A 6,000-nucleotide genomic window follows, 5' to 3' on the forward strand; every position below is an offset into this window, starting at 1 on the left:
CGCCTCAGTACCCCCATCGAGACCACCACACTTCTGTTCTCAGTCTTCCACTCTCCTGCTCTTTAATACCCTTCTTACAAAACAAGAATTATTTCAGATTAGACTTTTATACTGCAGAATGGCCTTTCAATTTTGAGAAGCTGGGAGCCATCAGGAACTGCAAAGGTTACCTAATTCATCCATTCATCACATAGGTGTAAAATTTTTTAAATTAGGGACTATTACACCTTCTCCTTTTGGCTAAGTGGCCAATGAGAAGCGAGGATTATTAGATGTCTAATTAAGTAGACAGGGCAGATGAAGGTCACATCCGTAATAACCGAAAGTTCTTCTTCTTGTTTTAGACAGCTTCCTATGTCCCTTCCTATATAGGGCTGTATAATGAAAGGGAAATAATATAAATTATTACATAATTTCTCAGTAAAAGAAAATACGTTTTCCATAAGTGGGAAAAGGGTGTACTTTAGAAAAACAAAACAAGATGGAATTCCCCTGGATATAAAAGCTCATGCAAAAGAACAAATACTGCATGATTTCACTTATATGAGGCACCTAGAATAGGCAAATTCATAAAGACAGATAGTAGAACGGAGGTTGCCAGGGGCTGGAGGAAGGGGGGAGTGGGGAGTTATCGTCAATGGGAACAGTGTTTCAGTTTGGGATGATGAAAAAGTTCTGGAGATGAATGGTGCTGATGGTTGTACAACTTTGTGAATGTACCTAATACCACTGAATTAATTGTATATGTTAAAATGGTAACTTTTTATGTTATGTATATTTTACCACAGTAAAAAAAAAAACTTTAAAACTCTTTCCCCCTTCCAGGTACAAGTAGAAATCTCCTGAATGAACAGCAAAAGCTCATAGCCTGAATCACGGCAGACCTAGAAAGAGCCCAAGACTAAAACACCACATTTCCAATTGGCTTATTTTTACCAGGACAACCAAACTAAATCATGTTAGAAACACTAGACCAGGGACTTCCCTGGTGGTCCAGTGGTAAAGAATCCACCTTACAATGCAGGGGACACGGGTTTGATCCCTGGTCAGGGAACTAAGATCCCACATGCCATGGGGCAACTAAGCCTGTGTGCCACAACGACTGAGCTCGTGTGCCTCAACTAGAGAGCCCGTGTGCCGCAAACTACAGAGCCCACACGCTCTGGAACCCGCACGCCATAACTACAGAGCCCAGGCACCCTGGAGCCCGCGCCACAACTAGAAAAGAGAAAACCCGCATGCCACAACTAGAGAAAAGCCCACATGCTGCAACGAAAGATCCTGCATGCCTCAGTGAAGATCCCGCGTGCCTGCAACTAAGACCCAAAGCAGCCAAAAATAAATGAAATAATAAATAAATCTTTTTTTTTTTAAAAAAGAAAAGAAACACTAGATCACCCAGTACTATACACATACAAAGAAAAATGTTAGTGAAATTTAGTAACCACTTATGTACCTTGCTTAAGGTAATATCCCTTGGATTTAATAAAGTTGTCCTCTGTCCTATCCTAAATCCAGGTGACATAAGAGGATGAAGATGCCTGTAAGTGACTGGGTTAAGTGAGCCTGCTGTGAAATTCAGTTGTAAAATTTTAGAATAGTATTTTTCCACACCTCTGAGGACATGAGAAAATAGATAGTACAACTAGAATTTAAATGGGATGAGAAGTCAGGATACCAGTTCTAATCAATTGGTGGTTTGGGGGGAATGAATAAGCTGGGGATATACCATTAATGTATAAGTCAGAAGGAGAATCAACTTTTTTTTGGTCATTAAAATACATGGCATATTCACATTCACACAGAAGAACTTGCACATGTTTCAAGACACATGGAAAAAAAAGTCTCCAAAGCAGCAAAACATGGGAACCAACCCTAATGCTCAACAGTAAGAGAATGGATAAATAAATTGTGGAATATTTGCCAACGAATAATATATAGTTACATACAACAATATGGATAATTCTTTAAAACTTAATTTTGAGTTTTTTAAAAGTGAGGTTATATATACCCTTTTAATAAATCAAAAAAACAAGCAAAGGTAAACAAAATTATGTAGGAATACTTACATATGTCATAAAACTATTTTACAATAAAATCGGGTAATGGTTAACACAAAATCCAGGGTTGGGAGGGGCACAAGGAATGGCATAGGAGAAAGGCATAAAGAAAGATACAACAGTATAGGTAACAATCTAGTTCTTTTTTTCTAGCCTTCTGTTTATTTTCTTAAGCAGCTTTATTGAGATACAACTCACATATGATACAATTCACCCATTTGAAGTATACAATATGATGTTCAAAACCATCACCAGTTAATTTTAGTACATTTTATCAGCTCAAAAAGAAACCCTATACCCTTTAACTCTCATCCCCCCCTCACATCAACCCCCATCCCTAAGAAACCACTGATCTACTTTGTTTCTATCCATTGCCCTGGTCTGAATATTTTCATATGAACAGAAAATCATACAGTGTGTGGTCTTTCGTGACTAACTTCTTTTACTTAGAATAATGTTTTCAAGGTGCATACTTCTTGTAGCATGTATCAGTATTTCATTCTTTTTATGGCCAAATAATATCCCATTGTATGGATATACCATATTATATTTATCCATTCATCAGTTGATGGACATTTGGGTTGTTTCTACCTTTTGGTTGTTATGAATGTTGTCGGTATAAACATATGTGTATAGTTTTTGTGTGGACATATGCTTTCATTTCTCTTGGATATATATACTTAGAGTGAAACTGCTGTATCATATGGTAACTCTGTTTAACTTTTGAGGAACTGCCAAATTGTTTTCCAAAGCAGCTGCACCAGATGATATTCCCACCAGCAACGTATAAGGGTTCCAGTTCCTTCACATCGTCACCAACACTTATTAACTGACTTTTTGATTCTAGCCATCCTAGTGGGTGTGAAGTGGTATCTCACTGTAGTTTTGATATGCATTTCTCTGATGAATATTGAATGTCTTTTCATATGCTTTTTGGCCATTTGTATATCTTCTTGGGAGAAATGGCCATTCAGATATCTTGACCATTTTTATATTGGGTTATTTATCTTTTTATTGTTGAGTTGTAAGAACTCTTCATATATTTTGGATACAAGTTCCTTACCAGATATAGGATTTTTAAATATTTTCTCCCATTCTGTGGGTTACCTTTTCACAATTATCTAGTTCTTACGCCCTAGTTTTTAAAGCTGTGACAGGGTTACAGGTGGTCATTGAATATGTTTATAGCTTACATAAACTTAGCAAATTATTCTTATGTATATTACATAATTAATGAATTAAAAATAAAACCTCATGCATAAAGATGTCTGTTAGGAAATATTTAACACAAAACAAAATGCTGTAATGCCCAAAATAAGTTAATGCTACTCTTGAAGGCATTAACTTAATGCCTGGGTATGACTTAGGCACCTGGAGAATCTGGCCCATTAATCCTTTCAAAAGGTTCCTCTCCAAACTCTACCACATGGTGGGGGGGTGTAGCAAACTACTAACAACAGGACAAACCTGCCCCCTCTCCCCTCCTGTTTTTGTGTCTCCCCCTCCTCTCCCAAGCTAAAAATGAATTTTACATTTTTTAATGCCTGAAAAAAAAGAAGACTACTTCATTACTGGTGAAAATTATACGAACTTCAAATTTCAGTGTCCATGAATAAAGTGAAATATAGCCACACCATTCCTTTAGGTATTGTCTATGGCTGCTTTTAAGCTACAACAGCACAGATGAGAAGTTACTAAAGAGACCACATAGCCAAGAAAACCTACAAGTCTACTATCCAGCCTTTTACTCAAAAAGTTTGCCAAACCTTACACTATATCAACATGTTAAATTACTTCTCACTTCTACAATGAGTAGCAAAAAACCTATTTCCTACTAGCCAAGACCACCTTGACAGTCACCCTCTTGATTTCTCAGTCAATTTTTTCTCTTTAATAAATATTTATACAGTACTTCGATTCTAATTTTATTAAGGATTTTTACATTTGGGGATCATAGAGTAGTCTTTCCTTGTAAAATAATGTGGTATCTTCAAAAAGTCATGATCCAGCCACACTCAAACTATTGGGTTAATCATTTTAACAAACTTTTATTGCCTGCTCATCACATGCTGTGAGTCAAATACTTCTTGGTGCAGTAAAAACTACCCAAAACCCCATCCTTGCCCTCAAGAGGCTTACAGTCTAATTATACTCTAGTAACTATAAGAACAATTTCCCCAAAGATCACTCCACAGTTGAATCTTACATTAAGTGGTCTTAGATATTTTACCAAGAATTCTAAGCTATGTTCCTTAAATAAAAAAGAAGTCTTATATAAGCAGTAAAGAAATAGTACTCTGCAAACAATTCTGGTAAACTTTGGTTGTTTGAGTCCTATAACTTCTGCATTCCCATGACTATATAATCAAAGCTTCTTGATCTTTTTTGCTGTGTTCATCTCCGCTTTGGCTGTTTGGACCTAATCCTAGTTCAATATACTTAATGTAGTCACCCATATTCACTCATTTTAGAGAACGCAACAATTCAAATATCGCTGAAACTTCCAAGCCTATCTGTGATGCCGGATACCACTCTGAGGGCAATGAAGGCAAGGCCGTTTGCATATGTGATTATTAGTCCCCAAAGTGATGACAACGAGGCTACTTCCACAAACAACCCTCTACCCAAAGGAGACAGAGACCCAGCTGCGAGGTGACCTCTTCGGAGCTGTCCCTCATTGCCTCAGTGGCCTTCGCATTTTTTTAAAGTGACTCACGGCCTCAAGTCAGGTTCTGCAGAGAAGCCAGGTCCGTTCCTTTCCAGCACTTCCTGGCTAGGGTCAAATTCAGTCCAATGACAGCCCTCCCCCCCCCCCCACGACCCTGCACCCCTCTGAGGCTCAGAGCCAAACTGGCGAGAAGCCCCAAAGTTAGACCAGCCTGGAGCGTGGCCGCAAGGCCTTGGCCATCCTTCCAGCCCCAAGCCCGCTCCGCGCCCGCACCGCCCTCCGGGCAGGCCAGCGAGCGCCGGGGCAGGCGGCGGGGGCAGGGAGCGCCGCTGCGCTGACCCAGATGGGGCGCCCGCACGCCCGCGCCCGGGTCCCCGGCACCCAGGCCCCGCGTTCGCCCGCGTCCCCGGCATCCTGGCCCCTCAGGCACCAGCCCGGTCTTTATTCCTCGAGCGCCGCCCGCCCCGGCCCCCCTGCACCCCACCCATTGAGCGCAACTTCCGAACGCGGCCGAGGAGCGTCCCCCGCACCTGCCCGCCGGCCCCTCCCGGCCCGGCTGCTCCGGATTACCTGCTTGGGGGTCCTGCGGTCTGGTGCTGGGCGATGCCGATCCGTTGCTCGGCCCCTCGCGCCCTCCTCCCGCCTGCCCTCCTCCCCTCCTCCTCCCCCCTGAGTAGGAGTCGGTGTCAGTCACGCCGCTCCTGGGGAGAGTGGACGGCGGCTTCCGGGAGCTCCAAATACAGACAAGCCGAGGGGGAGAGGGAGGGAGAGGGAGGAAGGGAGGAGAGCCAAGCTCCGCGGGTGGGGAGTGGAAATAAAGGGGAGCGGAGAGGAGAGGGCGATGGAGGAAAGGAGGGGCAGATGGGCCGTGGGAGAAAAGAGAGGGAGATGAGGAAGGCAGAGGGCGGCAGGCTCTGAAAGAAATGAATTCGCTGCATCAGGCAGCATTGCAAAGAAGTCTGGAAAGATCCGGGAGGCTCCTGGCTGAAGGAGCCACAAGACTGGATCTTCAAACACTTGTGCAGAGAAATGATGGGTCCTTGAGAAGCAAGAGCCGGGCCTGTGTGTTCCCCAACCCCCGCATAGGGATAAAGGTCCCGGCTGGAGAGGGAGGTGGGCAAGCAACACTTTAGCTAGACATCAAGTTGAGATGCACTCATATTTTGTAACGACATTTTTTAAATGTATTTTTAAATGCATTTTACATACATCTTTTTTAAAAATTGCCTGATTGTTTAAAAATAAATGTACCCTAAACCAATTAATTTACTT

The 6,000-nt window shown here is 42.2% G+C and overlaps 1 protein-coding gene across 1 annotated transcript in view; it reads right to left on the reverse strand.

The window, feature by feature from the left end:
• The window catches only part of CAP2 (cyclase associated actin cytoskeleton regulatory protein 2), a 137,200-nt gene extending 131,773 nt beyond the window's left edge, over positions 1 to 5,427 (reverse strand). Inside the window, exon 1 of the mRNA XM_068557541.1 lies at positions 5,299 to 5,427. The gene's annotated coding sequence lies outside the window, so the exon portion shown is untranslated. The remainder of the gene's footprint in view (positions 1 to 5,298) is intronic.
• Positions 5,428 to 6,000: the final 573 nt, after the last annotated feature.

The sequence above is a fragment of the Eschrichtius robustus genome, chromosome 12, assembly GCF_028021215.1.
Source record: "Eschrichtius robustus isolate mEscRob2 chromosome 12, mEscRob2.pri, whole genome shotgun sequence".
Taxonomy (NCBI): Eukaryota; Metazoa; Chordata; class Mammalia; order Artiodactyla; family Eschrichtiidae; genus Eschrichtius; species Eschrichtius robustus.